The 19,585-nt window shown below is 35.1% G+C and overlaps 1 pseudogene; it reads right to left on the bottom strand.

The window, feature by feature from the left end:
• Window positions 1-8,263: 8,263 nt before the first annotated feature.
• LOC131655696 (chalcone synthase 6-4-like) lies at window positions 8,264-9,423 on the bottom strand (annotated as a pseudogene).
• Between the last annotated feature and the right edge of the window lie 10,162 nt (window positions 9,424-19,585).

The raw sequence follows: 19,585 nt of genomic DNA, 5'->3' as shown, positions 1-19,585 counted from the left end.
GTCATGGCTATATGCAATTTAGTCAAATTATTCATCATAAGTCCAGAGACTAGAAAGCAACTTGGTTTTGAGGATCATTTTGTTTATTTCATTTCATTCTCATCTCATTCATCATATATTTTATATATCATATTTGAATTTGAAGTTAACCATCATCATGAATTAATTTGCGAGTTTGATCGGGAAGCGAGGGAAGGTTTTAGAAAATAGGAAGGATTGAGTGAAAAGAATAGAAAGATTTTGGGTAGGAGGGTTTTGGACGGTTTGATTTTATTTATAATATTAAAAACCCCATAAAATGGGGGAGTTCAAAAATTATATTGAAGAAGGATTTTGGAGGGTATACATAAATTTTTCAAATATCTTTTAGGTTGTTATAGTATTCTAAAAATTAAAAATTTAGTAATGATAATGACTCTTTTATCATTTTAAACAAAATAATTTTTTCAAAAAATGTCAAATATTTTCCTACATTTTTTTAAAATTTTGTTTTCGGAAACCTTCCCTTTTTCTCCCCTCCAAATTCGCAAACAAAGCCTAAGAATTCATTTTCGTTTCAAATCAAAATGCCATTCTCATAAAAAAAAAATCATTTATCATTCAACATGTGAATTTGAATAAAGTGCATACTTTCATTTATTTTGTTTTGAGTTTAACAAAGTTGAATATTTGTAGTTCATCCAATATCATTTCCATACCATTCACTATGTCATTTACTCAGTATTTAAATCGATACATTCATATGTTGAACTTAAATAATTGAACAAAAGAAGCTTTTTAATTGAATCAAAGTTTCAATTCTCACGAACTTGCAATACCATAAAACTCACTTGAATTTGATTAAAGTTCACATATTCATCCACTTGAATTTGAACTTACCAAATTTAAACTTCATTATATAATCTCATTCACATGATCATTTGATTCATCCATTAAAGTTCAAAAAGGGACAAAATAAGATTCACAATTGAGAGAATAATTTGAATTTTATTACCGAAAGAATACAAGTCATTGTTTTTTAGGGTACATTATAATTGAAGAACCAAAAAATATAATTGATTAATAACTAATATTAATATATACAAAATATTAAAAAATAAAATATTTAATTAGGCTTGTCAACAACGTTTGGACACTTTTTGCAGGCATGATCGGCAAATTGATATATTCTACATTTTTTTGAGACTTTTTCATCAATGTTCTATTCGATTCTAATGTGAGTACTATTTGATCGACATTTCTTTTACTTTTTACATGTTTGTGTTGTGGCTAACCGTATCGCCTTTATAATGAGACCAATAATCTTTGTTGGGAGCTATTGAGAAGATTACGTCGTAGATTCTAAACACATAACAAATTTCTACAAGTCTAATATATGCATTACGTATTCTTTACAAACACTATAACACGTGGCAATGACAAGTAAACAAGACAAATGATTTTCTTAAAATATCATATAACCTTCTTCTAAGGAGACCTTTTTAAGGGGATAAATGTTCCAAGATCTCGATTTACTTTGATTCAGCGGTTAGGTTTACTTGATAAATCATTTAGGCATTTTGTTGTCCCAATGACTCCCTTATTTGGCCTTTACGAAGTGGGTGTTAACTTGTCTTAAGCATTAGCCATCGAAGTTGTACCAGCGTAGCCTAAGTGTGACTTTTAGTTCAACTTATTCTTTTACACGTGTGTCTGACTTTATGCTCTTGAATTTTTTTAGAGAGATTTGATTTTGGAGTCATCTTCGGCCTTTATTGGCTTTTGTGATTTTATCTGTATGCATGTGACGAAATTTTAATAATTTTTTTCGTCTTTCCATTATGTCATGTGGGGCCTACTACCATAGGGTGATGGCCTATGACTAGGTGTACCATGATTAGTGCTTGAGAAATGTAAGTGCTATTATGGTTCGATGATACAATCCCTTATGAAATGATGAGTTTTGTATCTTCAATATCATAAGTCATAAAGGTTTTGTAAATGAATATTATGGATGAAAGCTTGATTTAAAACAAAGCTAGCGACTATTTTATCAAGAAGAACATGTTTCCTATTTTGGTTCAGTGCATGCTTAGGGTACATCTGGTTGGGCTGGGGGGGGGGGGGGGGGGGTTGCTATGTAATGCAAAAATTAGTTGATGGATGGTAATGCGAATGATTATGTGGTATACAACACCATTATTAAGGTGAAGCTAGAGGAATCCACCAAGGAAGTGAACTTTATGAAAAAAAGATAAGGAAGTTTGATGAGGATGCAACAATCTCCCAAAAGTTGGAAAAAGAGAAAGAAAATTGAAAATCAATGACGAAATAACTAGAGGTACATGTGGGAAAGTTGAAATCGTTTATAAGTAGACCTGTTGCAGAGAGAAACACTTTTTTGGAATGAAAAGTCTCAAGCCGTCTATGACTTTCTTGTTTATGCTAATGAGGCTTTTGGAAAATGGTTTGGAGCTGGTTTCCTTTCTCAACCCTAGAGTTCAACTGGTAACAGAGGGAGTCATCATGGAGAAATTTGTGGTGGAGAGACAACTTATTTTAGATGAGTGATTTTACTATTTCTTCCTTGTTTTGTGTTATTTTTTGTCCTTGGACTGTGGAGTTTGTTCCTAATAGTTTTGTTGTAATGTGGATATTATACCATGGACACAATCCCGATCTCAATTTATGCATGTTGCTTTAATGAATTATTTCCTATTGTGTGTTTTCATTAATAATTTCCGTGTATCATCTTACGAGGACATTATTGACTAGGGATGTTCACACTTGACCCTTTCCCACACTTTTAAAGTTCGATAAATGGTGGATTGCTTTGGGGGACCATTCATCTCGAGGATGGGCAGCCGATAGAGCAAGGTCCCTAGACCATCATAGCGGTGTTTCATGGGCAAAAAATCATATTATAAGTATTAGAGACTTAGATGCTTCAGAGTCTACTGTTCATCAGAAGCCAGTTTAGAGCTTTTGATCATAATAGTTTCTAATCATTATCAGACTCTGATCCTTCATTCAGAAGAAAGCACAATTCTTCCCAAAAAATATTCAGATTCTTTTTGAAAATCTCAATTCCCCTTTTTTTATTAAATAAGAGGCTTGATAAATATATTAGTTCAACAATGAACTTTATATTTATCACCCCCTTATGAACACAATTTTTACTAAATTCATATTTGTTTTTTTATGTGTCTGCTTCTTGAGTGTTGAATAGGATACTTTGCTACACAGTTAGGCCAACATTATTGCAGGTATTGAAATGATACTTCCACACATCCGATAATCTTCTAACTGATATTATAAAATATCAAGTCTACAAGATGTTAAAGAAAACAAAGAACTTACCATACCTTTGTGCAACTTCTAATATGCTTTGGTGTTGTTTCCTTTTAGCTTATTTAACTTGTTTCTGAAAACCCATTTTGTTCTAACAATGTCCTTTTGATGAAGTTTTGGTAGCAGATTTAAAATACATCCCTTTGAAACTGATTCAACTCTTATGAATGAAAAGACTTGCACTAGAAAATTTTCTTGGCAAAATTTGTTTCCTTGAGAACCATCATGAGCTAATTCAGATACTCATTCATCTGGATAACCTTTAGTAGTTGGTTAAATTCTAAAGCACTAGCTTCTGATCATCCAACTTCTGAAGGAGGATGGTTTCTGAATCATCAACTTCAATCATACTCATAATAATGATCCTTTATTTTTAGTTTCTTCCAAACTCAACAGCTCATCCCCTTTTCAGAGTTAGGGATTATAACATATGATTTTTTTATATGTTTTGAGCAACCATTGTCTAGGTACCAATACTGATGTTTTTCTCCCCTCTTTAAACATATCTGTAGAAAAAACAATTTCTGATCTAAGCATCCATAGTTTCATGGGTTCTCTGGGGTTAGTTCTAAAAGGCTTCTTCTGACTTTGTACCTTAGCCTTCATGTAGTAAGGCTTAGAATTATTCAAGACTTTTGGTTTAAAAGATTTATGTATTGAATTTATCTTAGCCTTTGGTTCTGAACCCTTCATAATCTTAGACTTTGATGTTTTAGGTTCTGGTCTCTTCAAAACTTTGGACTTTAGAACCATTGGTTTTGGTTTCTTCAGAACCTTTGACTTTGAGGTCTCTGGTTCTAATTTCTTCAGAATCTCTGATTCTACAATCTTTGGTTCTGACTAGTTGAGAACATATACTTTGTTAACAACTGATACAAAGTATGAAAAGAGTCATTTCTGAGTAGAAATTGAAGAAGAAGGATCCTTTGGTTCAACTATAGTTCCAAACCATTGATGGTCAGGTTTTTGAGAATAACCAAGACTTTCTCCTTTTCTCCTACTTGCATCATAAATCATGGATGCAAGTAATATCCTATTAAAGTCAAGTTCATCCCATGTTGCCATGAGACTCTTCATCTTTGTTAGATTCCCCTTCTTTGTCAAGTTCATCCCATGTTTCCATGAGACTCTTCTTAACCTTGTTTTTGAAGCTGTTTTTTTTGAAAGATTCCTTTCTTTGGTTAGTCCTTTTGCAGCTCTAGACAATCAAGTATAAAGTGACCAGGCTTCTTGCAGTTAAAGCATCCCTTCTGGTCATCTTTGTTGACTATGGAGCTTGACCCTCTAAATCCATTGCCTTTACATGAGAATATTCTATCATTCTTATTGGCCAGATATTGAAATCTCTTGATTAAGAATGCCATTTCTTCATCTTCTGAATCTCCTTCAAATCCTCCTTCATGAGTATGTTCTTCAGATTTCCAGTCTTGAGAAGATTTGACATAATGATCAACAAACTTTAAAGATAGAGACTTTGACTTCTTGACATGTTCAGCTCCAATCAACAATTGTATTTAAGTCTTTAGTTTCTTAAATAGTTGTGACTTTTGGTCTGTTTTTGACAAGAAGACTCCTAAGAATCTTCTTGACATGACCAAAAACTATATAGCTCTTGTTCATAACCTGAAGTCCATAAACAAGAATTAAAAACCTTGAAAACATGGTTTCAATGTATTCATCTTCCTTCATTCTGAACAATTCATATTGTTGGACCAAAAGGTTTGCCTTTGCCTCTTTAACTTATTGATTTCCTTCATAAGTAGCACAAAGATACTAAAAAATGGTTTTCACTGTAGATTTATTGAGAATTTTGATTTAGATACTCAGAATGAGGTAGAGAATCTACTATGATTCCATTTACTCTATGATGTTTTCTGTAAATCTTTTCCTGAGCAGGTGTGAGACACTTTATGTTAGCCACCATACCTACTCCATCTACTTCAATGTCAATTCCATCTTCAAGAATATCTCATAACTCATCATCAAGACCTATGATGTGAGTGTACATTTTAATTTTCCACCATTCAAACTCAGAAGAATATCCACTGAAGGTTAGAGATTTAAAATTATAATTGTTTCTTTTAGAAGCATTATAATCAAAGGGAACATCAGTGTTTCTAGGGCCACCAATATTTCTGTACTAATGTTAAATGTTAAAGCACTGATCGTGCTCTGATACCAACGGAAAATGAGAAAAACACAAGAAAGAGGGACGAGGTTTGAATTGTGTAAATGTTTTCTTCTCTTATTCTTAAAAAAATCTCTGATCAAATTATGAACTCTAGGTTAGAATCTTAGTCAGAGATTGAAGTATGCAGCGGAATAAAGGTGCATAGGTAAAGAAGATGAACACAAACGATATATCCCGGTTCCTCCCACAAATCAGGAGTAGTCCAGTCCCCTTACATTTCCAAGAGATATTGATTATAATTAAATCTGATTACAAATGCTCAAGCACTTAAGCAAGAGACTTCCAATGCTCAAACCCTCAAGTAAGAGACATCTAATGCTCAAGCACACAAGCAAGAGACTTTAGATGCTCAAACTTACAAGCAAGAGACTTCTACAATCTAACTTAGAAAGAAAGAGTGTTAGAGTATTACACTTGATATACAATCATAGGTGTAAACATAATAGAACACATACATAATCTAAGACTTAGGAGTTTCTAGAATATACAAGTGTTAAGAAATCCTAAGTTAAGCTTATGCTTTGTTTTTGAAAGAGTAAGAACTCTTTATTTGTCAAGGCGCAATGTTGTAGTTTCTCTAAGTTTTTCAGCTCATATTATAGAGGAACACAAAAGTGTCGTTGGAGAAGACTTCATGCACAAGGAGTCTTTGAGAGAAGCATCATTAGAGACATTGCAAAGCTTTCTGATATGGTTAATTTCATTGAAGGGTCATTTGAAACTCGTTTGCTATAAGAGGAATTATCAGTTGCATTCCTTATGTCTTCTGCAGATTTCTGCTTTGTCTTCATGTGATCAGAATAGGACAATCGAAAGAAGATAAAATGTCTTTAGAGTCTGATAGTGACTTGTCAGAAACTCCTTGGTCCTTGAACTTTTGATTGGTTTTATTTGAGTCTCAGCTTCTGATCCTTCAGACTTTGAGTCTTCAGAGGTTGACTTAATCTTCAGAAGTTGACCTCTTCAAAGTCTGGACCTTCAGGTTTTGATCCTTGACTAGGTTCAGAGTCTCAGTGTTTAGGTTTTGATCCTTCAGAGGTTGACTTTTTTATGACTCTGGTCTTCAAAAGTTGGCCTCTTCAGAATCTAGTCCTTCATATGCTAGTTCTTTCAACTTCTCTTTGGATGTTCAATGCAGTGTCAGAACTGACTTTGAATAAATTTTAATCTATGTTCCTCCATACTTAAACAAACATTAGTATAATCAATTGTTCTTTAAATACTTTGTTATCATCAAAACCTAGGGGATTGGTATAAATCAATTTTGCTCCAACAGTTTCTAGCACCAAAATTCAAATTCTCAAACTTGATCATGAATAGAGTTTCTACCTCATTCAAATTTTTTGAAAAAGAAAAACTTCATGAATAGAGTTAGAGACTTGCATGATTTGAATCATGCCTTCTAGAATTTCTTGATTCAAATCATCTTGCATTGACTATTAGTGAAAGGCCGAATTTATACACTAAAACATTTTATACTTGGAAAATAACCATTTTTTAAGAGATGTGCAACAAATTTATCATGAGAGACTCAATTCCTAACAATAATAAAAGAAATGACAAGTAGTAAAATTTTCAATTTGTACAAGAGGCCTACCTTTGAATTTGTTCTTTGGAATTATCCAAGATATAAAGCATTTTAATAAGGTAATGTAATGTTTTAAAGGAATTTAAAATGATTTGCACGAAATTTATTGTTTGGATACAAAAATGAAGAATTGTTAAAATGATAGAAATTTATGGAGTATTTTATCTAAGTTAAATTTAATTATTTTGAAATGACACCAAAAATCAAAGAATTTGAAATTCCCCTCGTACTCCAAAGAATGTATTTGTTACCATTATTTCTTCACATTTTACAAATTGGTCCTCAGATTTTCCAAAATTACAAAATTGACCTCAAATTTTTTCAAGATATTGCAAATTGGTCCTTAAAATTTACAATTTGGTCCTTCAAATTTTTAAAAATTGCAAATTGGTCTCTATTTTTCAATTATTAATTTGGTCCAAAAAATTTAAATTTTATAAAAAATGACCCCAAAAATCTATCAATGAATTATCTTAATACTCCATCCAAACAAAATAATTTAAAAATGAATGGATTTAGATTGAATCATTTGAGTTGCTTTAAATTTTAAATTTCTTTAAAATTTTTAATTACCTCATCTAAACACACTATTAGTTAATAATGTATACTTCCTAAGTGGAGCCAAGTTGAATGTTTATTAAGTTGATGAGATATCGATTTCTAGTATCATACCACCAACTTGTTTGAATTAATGCAATATGTTTTTATTAATTGTGCTTGTTCTCAATCTTTTAATAGAAAATTTGTATCAATAAACTTTACGCAGATGCCAATTCCACTTGCAGGCTGTTTTAGAATTTGTGTATTCAATATCTATGCAGGTTGTTTTAGGACTCACAACCTTGGTTTTTGAATCCTCTGATATTGATGCAATGTAGATCAAATAGTTAGGCTATTGTATAAATCATAATTCTTTGATAAACTTTTTATAAGTATCATCCAAAACACACAATCATTTGTGACATACTGTACTACATCTTTATATTTATTAGAGAAAGTTACACCATTATATTTATTGCAAACACCAAATATTACAAATTAACTTTCCACAACTTACTCAAATATTGAAAAAGATGAGTACCAATACATCAGTGTGCGTGTAATTGTAAAGACTAATTCTTTGATTCATCATGTATCCGAGAACCAATATGTAACTATTGATTAACACTATGCAACAAAACAGTCTCAATAGTGACACCATGACCAAACCCCAACAAAACACCCTACTCCAACCCTTCACCTGTAGTCCCCTTCCCTTCATTCTTACAACTTTTCCTCATCTCATCCAATATAAAAATAACTGTTGGACTCCACATGTTCCCATACTCCTTCAACACACCCCAACTTTCCCTCAACTTCTCTTCACTCAATCCAAGTTTCTCTTCAACCTTACTCAACACAAGTGGCCCACCAGAATGAATTGAATAAAACAACTTGTTCCAATCAAAATCTTCCTCAAAAAAACCAGTTTCATCAATCAAACATTTCTTCACATTGTTAGCCACGATGTTCGGAAGATCCTTATCTAAATGATAAACAAGTCTACCCATTTGACCAGGCTGTCCTCTGATCATGTTCTCGGTATCTGGCACGGTTGTCTGTGAAGCCGAAACAATTTCAAAGAGTGGCTTTTCATCAATAGAAAGATCATGATCAGAACCAATAATCATAGCAGCAGCACCATCACCGAAAAGAGCGTGTCCTATAAGAACATCAGTGCTTATAGATTTAACACTAGGAGTCTGAAACGAAGCTAACATGGTTTCAGAACAAACAGCAAGAACACGTGACCCGACATTATTCTCGGCTACATCCTTCGCGACACGAAGGATGGTGCCACCAGCATGACAACCATGAACAAACATCATGAGTCTGTTGACAGTTGGTTTCAGATTGAGGAGTTTGGCGAGGCGGGAATCTGGACCGGGGACACTACCGAAACAAGAAGTTGTATAGAAAATGAGGTGTGTAATTTGTGAAATGGGTTGTCCCCATTCTTTTATAGCTTTCAATGATGCTTCTTTGGCAAGTTTCACTACCTCTTCGGTTGGTAGTTTTAGTCGTTTCTCTAATGATAGAGAATCGTAGTTGCCGTTTTCTGTGTTCTGGTTCAGAAATTCTTCGGTTAAGACTACATGTCTTTTCTCTATCTTTGTATTCTCACCTGCACAAGGAATCACATTAACGTTTTCATGCAGCAAAAAAAAAGTGACTGAGAATGTAATTAGAGGTGTCAATTTAAGGGGCCAAAAAATTTGAGCCCTAGCCCGAGGGGGCCTAAAAATATCTAAGAATAATGAGCCCCTAAACATATAGGCCCCAAAAATATAAAGCCCTAAAATTTAGAAGGGGCCTTGGGCCCCAAAATGAATAGTTTTTAAAAAAATATTTTAATTTCAAAAAATTTTAAAATAAAAAGTTAATAATTTTTTTTTTTAAAAAAAAGCTACTTTTTTATATAAATTATGTGAATTACTTTTATTCATATAAATCATCTCTTTATATGAAAGATACTCTATATAGTTAGCTCAATTAGGGCATTATGATGAATTACTTCTATTCATATAAATCATCTTTTTTTTTCCTACAGAATAATCCAATATATCCATTAAACTCATGGACATAAAACTTTGCTAGGAACACTTAAATGTCTCAATGACTTCCTATACATTTTTCAAACTAGAAATGTACGAACGAAATAAATATGAAAATAACAAAGCTCTATGGATAATTTAAATTATCTACTTTATTTGTCTCACTAATAGAGGTGGAGTTTTTTATGTGCGGTGGAGTTTTCTCGTTGAAAAACAAAGGAATTAGTGTAAAGTTATTATAGAGATGAAATTTTTGAAACAGAATAAGGCCCCATCAATAGGGCCCAAAAATAACATATTAACTAAGGGGCTTAAAATTATAGGGCCTGAAAAATTTCTCATCAAGATGGGGCTTAATAAAGTGGGGTTTTAATGGGGCCTAAAAATTGAGGCTTTGAAAAATTGGGCTTATTTGACAGCTCTAAATGTAATATATACTGTAAGAAACATACATATACATTTGAACTTTGACTTCAAGAGTTGTAGATGATGATGATGAAACTGGGTGGATTTGCTGTTCCAATGGCTAGAATTTCAAAAAATATTTTAATTTCAAAAAATTTTAAAATAAAAAGTTAATAAATTTTTTTTTAAAAAAAAGCTACTTTTTTATATAAATTATGTGAATTACTTTTATTCATATAAATCATCTCTTTATATGAAAGATACTCTATATAGTTAGCTCAATTAGGGCATTATGATGAATTACTTCTATTCATATAAATCATCTTTTTTTTTCCTACAGAATAATCCAATATATCCATTAAACTCATGGACATAAAACTTTGCTAGGAACACTTAAATGTCTCAATGACTTCCTATACATTTTTCAAACTAGAAATGTACGAACGAAATAAATATGAAAATAACAAGGCTCTATGGATAATTTAAATTATCTACTTTATTTGTCTCACTAATAGAGGTGGAGTTTTTTATGTGCGGTGGAGTTTTCTCGTTGAAAAACAATGGAATTAGTGTAAAGTTATTATAGAGATGAAATTTTTGAAACAGAATAAGGCCCCATCAATAGGGCCCAAAAATAACATATTAACTAAGGGGCTTAAAATTATAGGGCCTGAAAAATTTCAAGGCATGAAACACATGAAACATACATATCTTTTGAATGGACTTACTCCCTCCGTCTCATAATAAGTGTCTCATTTGCACTTTTTTCATGTCTCAAAATAAATGTCTCTTTAGAAAATCAATGCAACATTTATTAATTTTTTCCACTGCTATACCCCTATTTATTAACTTTCACGTTTTTCAACTATTCTACTACCTATAAGAAATAAGGGTACTTTAGTAAATGATATTAACTTTATCATTAAAATCAATACATCCAATCATTTTTCTAAGAACCGCGCAAAACTCAAATAGGACACTTATTATGAGACGGAGGGAGTATGTATTATGATTGATAATGATTGCGTCCCCTATAGTTTCTCATATATATAGCTGCTGCATTAACTAGAGTCCTATTAAATAAGGGCAAAATCAGGAACCTACCCCAACTAATAACAAAATGGCCCATGCCTAATTATTTTCCTGCAGGGTCAATGTTTTCGTTATCTTGAGCATTAAAACCGCATGCCAAATTATTGAGACGCGTGTGGCTTTTAAACGCACTTCACCTATGGTGTTTGAGTGCACTCGTGTGTCATGGTATTTCCAAGGCATGATTTATGTTTTTTGTCGTTCTCCCATTTTTTTTATTGGATCGATGCTTGTTTGGTTCACTATTTTCTATATAAAGATAGTTTGTCCTTCGGAAGATCCTTTTGTTAAAATTAAGGTTGTTTTGTGTTTAAGGAAAGTGTTTAGAAATATTGAAGGCTTCAATAGAAACTTGACAAGTAGAAATATTCTTTATGGAAGAGAGGACTTTGTATTTTATTTGATACAAGTGTGTGAGATTACATCTCTATTTATAGTACTCTAAGGAGAACTATAGATTCACTAATTCTAGAGAGTTCTCCGTCCTAGAAATTTAAAGAGTATTCTAGTAGACTCTCCAAATACTACAAGATTTCTCTAGAAACACTACCCAAAATTTTCTAAGTCCAAAATAACTACGCCCAGGAAACCAAATTAGGCCCAAATCAAGTTTATATTTCAACATCCAAACATACTCAGCTTCACGAAAGTTTCTAACTTGAGTGGCTTGGTGAAAATGTCGGCAGCTTGATCTTGAGACATCACATACTTCAACTTCACCTCCTTTCTCTCGATGTATTCTATTATGTAGTGGTAACAAGTGACGATGTGCTTACTTCTTTCATAAAAAACGGGATTCTTTGCCAAACAAGTGCTGATTTATTGTCAACACATATTTCCATTGGATCTTTTTGTGGAATTTTTAACTCTTTCAACAAGTTCCTTAGCCAAATTGCATGACACACACATGATGCGGCGGCGACATACTCGGCTTCACAAGTTGATGGTGTGACTATTGGTTGCTTCTATGACATCCAAGTGAAAGTAGTATCTCCCATAAATAACACAAAATCAATAGTGCTCTTTCTATCATCCAAGTCTCCACTCCAATCGCTATCACTATAGCCAACAATCTCATAATTATTAGAAGAGTAATAGTGCAAGCCAAAGTTTATTGTACCTTTGATGTATCGAAGGATTCTCTTTGCCACCTTGAAGTGAGATATTGTTGGAGCTTCCATGTAGCGACTTATTACTCCTACTAAATAGAGAATATCCGGCCTTGTACATGTCAAGTAACGTAAATTTACAACCAAACTTTTGTAAAGAGTTGGATCCACAATCTCTGCATTTTCATGCTTGCTCAACTTGCTTCCACATTCCATCAGGGTGCCAACTGGATTGGCGTCATCCATCTTAAATTTCTTAAGTACTTCTTTGACATAGTCTTCTTAGGTGATGAAAATTATATATATATATATATATATATATATATATATAATTTGCCTTTTAATTTCTAAGCATGCTCTCACAACTAATCACATCCCCATTTTTCCTTCATCTCATTAATTTGAGCATTGGAGTGTTAACTGGTTGACTTTAAAGACACTAAGAGAGACCCACACATAACTAGACTTTCAAATGCAACTCAATCGATCAAGGATTTATGTGATGAAACTTCTCTGAAAATGAAGACCTTGTATCATGTTTTATTGGGAGATTGTAGGATTTTAATTTTTGTGTATATTTTGAAATGTGTAAAATCTAGAAGATAGGAAAAGTAATTTAGATATATAATTAAATTTTTTTGTAGTCTAGATATAAAAAAATTCATTAAGTGTATTACAAAGCTTGTTGTATTAAAGTTCATCATCACCATCCTTAACATTTAAAGAAGCAACAGCCAAACACCGATAAGTGGGAATCGAGCTCCAACATTCTCACTCAGTTTAGATATCAGGATGAATATCCGAAACAAGCAAACAATGGTCGTGACTGCAGGGAACCTCTGACCTCACCATGCTATCGCCCACATTGTTACAAGGGTGGGTCCATAACCTCAAGATGGATTGACATCCTCATCTTCGTATCAAGGAGACGATAGTAATTAATCTAGGCTCGTGAGTTTTCTAAGGAAAATCAAGAGACTAATGGCTAACTCGTAAATATTTTACTCGTCATCTAGAGGAAGTTGGTGAGTCATTCATCATCAGCGTGTGAGATTTTTTTGGAATGAGATAACTAAAAACTAACCCCAAGAAGCACCAGAGTGTCCCTTGCGAGTAGATTACAACATGAAATAACTAGACAAAGAAAATGATTTACTCGCTCATGAAGATGGACAAAAGGTCCCAGACAATATGCGTCCCCCAAATCGAGGAGTGATATACACATTCCACTCAAACCTAGATCCACGTCACAACAAAGGCGTTCATCCTGTAGGTTCCGTAAGTACAATTGATGTGATGGAAAACAGCATGGGGCGCTAGCTTCACCCCCACAAAGAAGATACATACGTACCTTGAATAATCACTCCCATTCTTACTAAGGGTGTCACTCATATTCCTGGAACAGGTTTTGGGGTGAAAATGATACCCTAGTGTTGCAGCGGAAAAATTGGAGATTATGTTATTGATTAACTTAACTCGCAAAGGTAAGAATCACCACCGAACTTTATTGTTTCCAAAGGAAAGGGAAAATATCGATAAAATCCAACAAAAGAAAAGATCTAGGTACGAGCGTTGGTTATTCAAGAGGAAGGTGTTAGCACCCCTTACATCCATGGTACTCCATGAGAACATTTTGAAAATCTGTGTTTTTGGGCTTAAGGGTTAAAGTTTGCAAAAGATTGATGGGATGAGAAAAGAATTTGTTATTATTAATTATGTTTTGCAAGACGTCACATCTTGTGCTTACATACCCCTTTTGTGCAATAGGGAAGTCAGAGCATTTGTAGTTCTGCTAAAAAAGAAACAAGGAGGTCTGTTTTGTTTGATTTTAATGAAAAAAGACATTTCGTCGCCTTCGAGTGGAAAACACCATTTGCCATCCATAAGTATGAGGGAGTGTGTATTTGCATCATCTTGATATGGAGAACTTTACTTGGATTTAATCAACAAGTATGTCTCACATACAAATGAAAAATATCAACATCTGCAACCTCAACTCTTAGGGGCTTAGGGTTTGCATCACTACACGAATTGGACTAATGTTCTTCCTTTCTGAAAAGGTTTTACAATAAAAGTTCATAAAGACTCTGATCGAAAGTTTAATGATGTTTGTCTTTTTTATGGTTTTTGAAAGTGTTTGAATATGCTTAAGTGTTTTAGCATTTATTTGAGAAAGGTTTTGACAATCACTTGACAAATTCAAGATTTATTATGAAAGACTTTGAGTCTTAAAACAAGAAGGTTTTGAAAAAGAGAGAAGTTTTGAAAATTTAAGAATGTAGAGGAGATGAAGAGACTATCCTAAAACATAAAATAAAGAAAATTTCTTTGCCAACCTCCCAACCTTCTAGTTAACCTCTGGTGAAAAACCCAAACTACCCCTGACTTCGGAAATGAACTTCCGAACTGCATAAAAAAGGTGTTTTCGGAAGTTCATCTCCGAAAGCGCCTTTTTTTTTAAAAAAATTGTCTCATTTCGGAAGTTCATTTCCGAAAACAGCATTTCGGAAATGAACTTCCGAAACAATGCGCGTTCTGCAGATTAAGCAGAACACTCCCCCTCCCCCATTCATTTACCCTAATCCAACATCAAACAACACCAAAGGCGAAATTTTGTTAAAAGACTTCCAAGGCAACATCAAAGGCTCCAACAAGCTTCCTATACTACATTAAAAAGCACCCCAACCTCTTCAATCGGTAAGCATTATGAGTTTTAGATCTATGCTTAAAATTGATATTAGGGTGTTTACAAATAGGAAAATATGTATTAGGTTAGGTTGGTACTGGTATTTAGGATGTTTAGAATGTGTAGACATAGGTTTAAAGTTTGATTTTGGGGTCTACCATTGTAGGTTGCAGAAAAGCTCTGCGCAGGGGTGTTTCGGAAGTTCATTTCCGAAAACACCTCCATCCCAGTTTCGGAAATGAACTTCCGAACTGTATCAGAAGTGCATTTTTTTTTGTTTTTTCATTTGTCTCGCATATTAATCGATTTCGATTGTTTACAGGAACATGTCAGGCAACCAACCAGCACGCATCAGACAGGGCAGGGAGTCCCAGACTGCGTCGGCTAGACGCGAGCGGGCGGCGGCGCAGCTGGCGTCGACACGCGGGCGGGGCCGGGGACGCCGTGTGCACGTTCCACAGGACTTGGTGGAGAGTTCATCTGCTTCAGGCTCTAGGAGTAGGCTGGCTCGGGTATCTTCTTCCCGCCAGCGAGAGGAGGAGGATGAGGATGAGGAGGAGGAGGTCATACCGGATGTTGACCCTCCAGTCGGGGAGGAGGAGGAGCAGGAGGTGGATAGCTATCCGGGAGGGCCTTTTGACACTTCCCTGCTGATTCACTACCAGGATCACGTCGCTCGGCGGATCTGGGAGGGAGAGGTATTTTTTTTAACTTAGCCGTTTATTTGTCACATTTTTTATAATTTTACCGTTTATTTCTCGCTTATTTGTTTTTTTTTTGTAACAGGAGAGAGAGCCATTGAAAATGGTGAACCACTCCAGGAAGATTTTCGGTCTGTTTAAACCAGCAGCTCAGTGGTTTAACGACCATGTGCGAGGTTCAGGGCTTAGCGGGCTCTGCATGACCGGGTACACCACCATCAGCACCGGCATGCAGGGGGCATTTGTGGAGCGCTGGCACAAGGAGACGTCTTCTTTCCACTTTCCGGTGGGGGAGTTGACGATCACCTTGCATGACGTCCAGTGTCTTCTCCACCTGCCTATTAGGGGGCCGCTGTTGGACCACTCCAGGATCCAGAGGGTCGAGGCCATTGAGTGGATGATGCACTATTTGGGCCTGCCGCACGAGGTTGCTCACTTTGAGTGCGTCACGACTTGTGGGCCTCATGTCCGGTTCACTACACTGAGCATCTATTTTGAGTTCCACCTGGACGCGGCGGCCGAGGCCGAGCAGGAGGATAACGACCTATTCAAGTAGTACCACCGCGGCTGCGCTCTCCGGTGCTGGTACATGCATGTGGTAGGCGCTGCATGCTTTATGGACAAGAGTGCCAGGTACGTCGACGTGGCCTACCTCCGCTATTTCATGGACCTGGATACCGTTCACCAGTGGAACTGGGGGTTAGCTACTCTGGCATATCTCTACCAGAAGCTGAATGAGGCCTCCAACTGGAGGACGAGGCAGTTGGTCGGATCCTGCACACTGCTTACGGTACGTTTTATTTTAATACATTATCATATTTATTTATTTATATATGTTTCGTATTTAATTTTAATACATTATCTTGTTTCTGTTTCAGAGCTGGATCATCTCCTACTTCTCCCGCATCCACGGCTTTCACATAGATCCTGCGTACGTGGACGCCATGCCCAGGGCCGCCAGATACGCTCTCCAGAGGGGGAACGATGCGGTGGGACCATACTGTCTGTACTTGGACCGCACGATGCACGACGACGTCACCTGGAGGCCGTTCGTCGACTACGCTCAGATTGTCCCCTTTGACGGCATTGCTCTATATTCAGGCTGGTTGACATGCGGGACCGGCATCATGGTTCGATATCTCCCTGAGCGGTGCATGCGTCAGTTCGGATTCGTGCAGCGGATACCCAGGTCACCCTTTGAGGCTGCTCCTGACACTGTGACCCGAGTGCAGCTCACTGCCATATGGGAGCATTGGGAGGATCATGTGGTACCGCTGGAGTACTGTCTCACTCGGGTCACCCAGGACTGGCACAGTGAGGAGGGATACGTCACATGGTTCTACCGGGTGTCACATCCTCTTCTGAGACCCGACATTCCCGGCGCTCCTAGGCCAGCACACGAGGAGATCCTGGAGAACCAGCAGGCCGAGGATGATCACGCTATTGATCTCATGCCGATCTGCCAGCGGATATCGATGCTTGGGCGGGACGCGTTGGATCGAGGTATCGTGGAGCGGGGCGGTCCAGAGGCAGTCGCCGTGATGGAGATGATCGTCACTGATGCGGACCGTGCGACGACATACAGGAGGCAGAGGAGGTCTCAGGGGGAGAGGTTTAGGCACACCCAGTAGTGGTCGGGTTTATATATTTTTTGTTATCGGATTGTATCTTTAGCACACTATTTTTATTTTTTTCGGTTTGTATATATTATTTTCATCGGATTAGTATTTTTTTTTTTGTTTATTTATCATATTAGTATTTTCAGTTTATCTATTGCTTATTTTATTTGGCGTTTGCGTTTAATTAAAATGCGAGACTGTTATGAAAAAACATAAAAAAAATACAGTTTCTGCATAATTCGGAAGTTCATTTCCGAAGACACCCCCCATGAGGTGTTTTCGGAAGTTCATCTCCGAAGGCACCCCCATGGGGTGTTTTCGGAGATGCACTTCCGAATTAAGGAAATTTTTTAAAATAAAAAAGCGCTTCGGAAGTTCATTTCCGAAGCAGGGGTATTTTGGGATTTTCGCTGGGGGTGACCCCCATAGGGAGGTGGCCAAAGAAAAAACCAAAATAAAAGGTCTCATTGTAAGGTAGCCCAAAAAAAGCCTTTGTGTATGCAAGTGAACTAACCATAAGATGAGCATTCCTTTCCTTTGGAAATTATCCACAAGAAGCAACAAGCAAGTAAACAAAGTAACATAATTAGATGAATCTTAAAGCCTCAGATGAACCAAGCATTAATTGAAATTAAAAGCCACAATTATTGTATCAGATGAACATAAAAATCACAAAGCACCAGATGAAGCCCAAGTTCAATAGTTCAACAGTTTATTAAGGTAGGGGCCAAGTTATCAGATGAAAGTTCAAGGTCTAGATGAATCAAAGTATCAGATGAATCTCTAAGCAAAGGGAAAACATCCTAAGTCTAAGTCCAAAATAAATAAGCATGAGATAGTAACATCAAGTCCACACAAGATTATTAAGAGTTATTTAGGGTTTTCTCACATTTAAGTGTTTTTGGGTCTTTTGAATAAAAGAAGAAACAAAAGCCCAAGGGGCAAAGAGAAAAATTCATAAAGTAAAGAGCAAGAAATAAAATGCTATGAATGAAAATGGCATAAAGTAAATGACAATTAAATTAAAGACATAAAAGTAAAAGTGCACAAAATAAATGTTAGCACAATTATTAGTCATGACGTTACTGTTATTGATCAATTTTTCGATTCAGGATAATTTAACACTATGTTAAGCAATCATAAGTGTACTTATGTAGAAATAGCACTTATATGAGGTCGATCAATAGCAATTTATGTATCGTACTTGTTAGAGAAATGATATAGACCATTCTCCTAAAACAAGTAGCACAAGTCAAAGCCAAATCAAAAGAAAGAGAATAAAAGAATTGAGAATTGATCAAGCACAAAGCAAAGGAGATGAGATTATTACTTTGAACAACACTCTTCATAGTACTTAAGATTAACTTATCATCAATCCGAAGTATCCAAAACGATCATATAATCATTTAAAGATAGATTTGAAAAGTAGAAAGTTCATAAAGTCTCAATCTAAGGTTAATCAAACAAGATGAACCTTAAATCATCCTAATTAGTCAAGTAAACCAAAAGTCAGAAACAACCAACCATTTGAAATCAAATGAAAAATATTAAAAGGTTTTTTTTAATTATTTTCAAATGAATTAAAATGGAAATTAAGTAGAAAGTTCAAAACAAATATCAAATGATCAAATAAATGACAAAAAAATTATGGAAAGTGAAGAAAACTCCAAATATAAATATCTCAAAAGTTTGAATCCAAAATGTTTCAAAATCAATAAAAAAAATTATTTGAAATCAATTAAAAAAGAAAACAAAATAAAATAGCAATAAATGCTAAAACATATTTTAAAAATCTAAAAAATTTACACAAAGTAGAAAATATTTTGAGAAAATTATAGAAAAAAATTGGAGTGAAAAAGCTATTAGGAGATATTTTTAATGAATTTTTAAAAGAAAATGAAACAAAAATTGAATTAAAAGAAAAAGAAATAAAAGATGTTAACGACAAGAAGAGGTGACGCGTTGTGATTGGCTGAATTCAAATGTTTCCCACCAACGCGCGTGAAGATCTTCAATTTTAACATGTGAAACGCTCGATTTCGCAAAATGATGAACTTGATTTTTGAGCTTAAACACACATCATGTAAGCTTCATGTTGCACCCCAAAATTTGTCCATCTAATTTTATTTCAAACTGGCTTATTGCTTTAACATCATTTGAATTTCTAGGTCATAAATAAAGTCATGCATTCATCAATAATATGGTATGGGATCAAGAGGTCAGGCTAGCTGGGATTTGAGTTTGATTCAGCTGGTTTTTTGATTGAACAT

The sequence above is a fragment of the Vicia villosa genome, linkage group LG3 (assembly GCF_029867415.1).
Source record: "Vicia villosa cultivar HV-30 ecotype Madison, WI linkage group LG3, Vvil1.0, whole genome shotgun sequence".
Lineage (NCBI taxonomy): Eukaryota > Viridiplantae > Streptophyta > Magnoliopsida > Fabales > Fabaceae > Vicia > Vicia villosa.
Note: the sequence above shows the minus strand (reverse complement) of the source record. Positions and strands in the feature narration are given on the sequence as shown.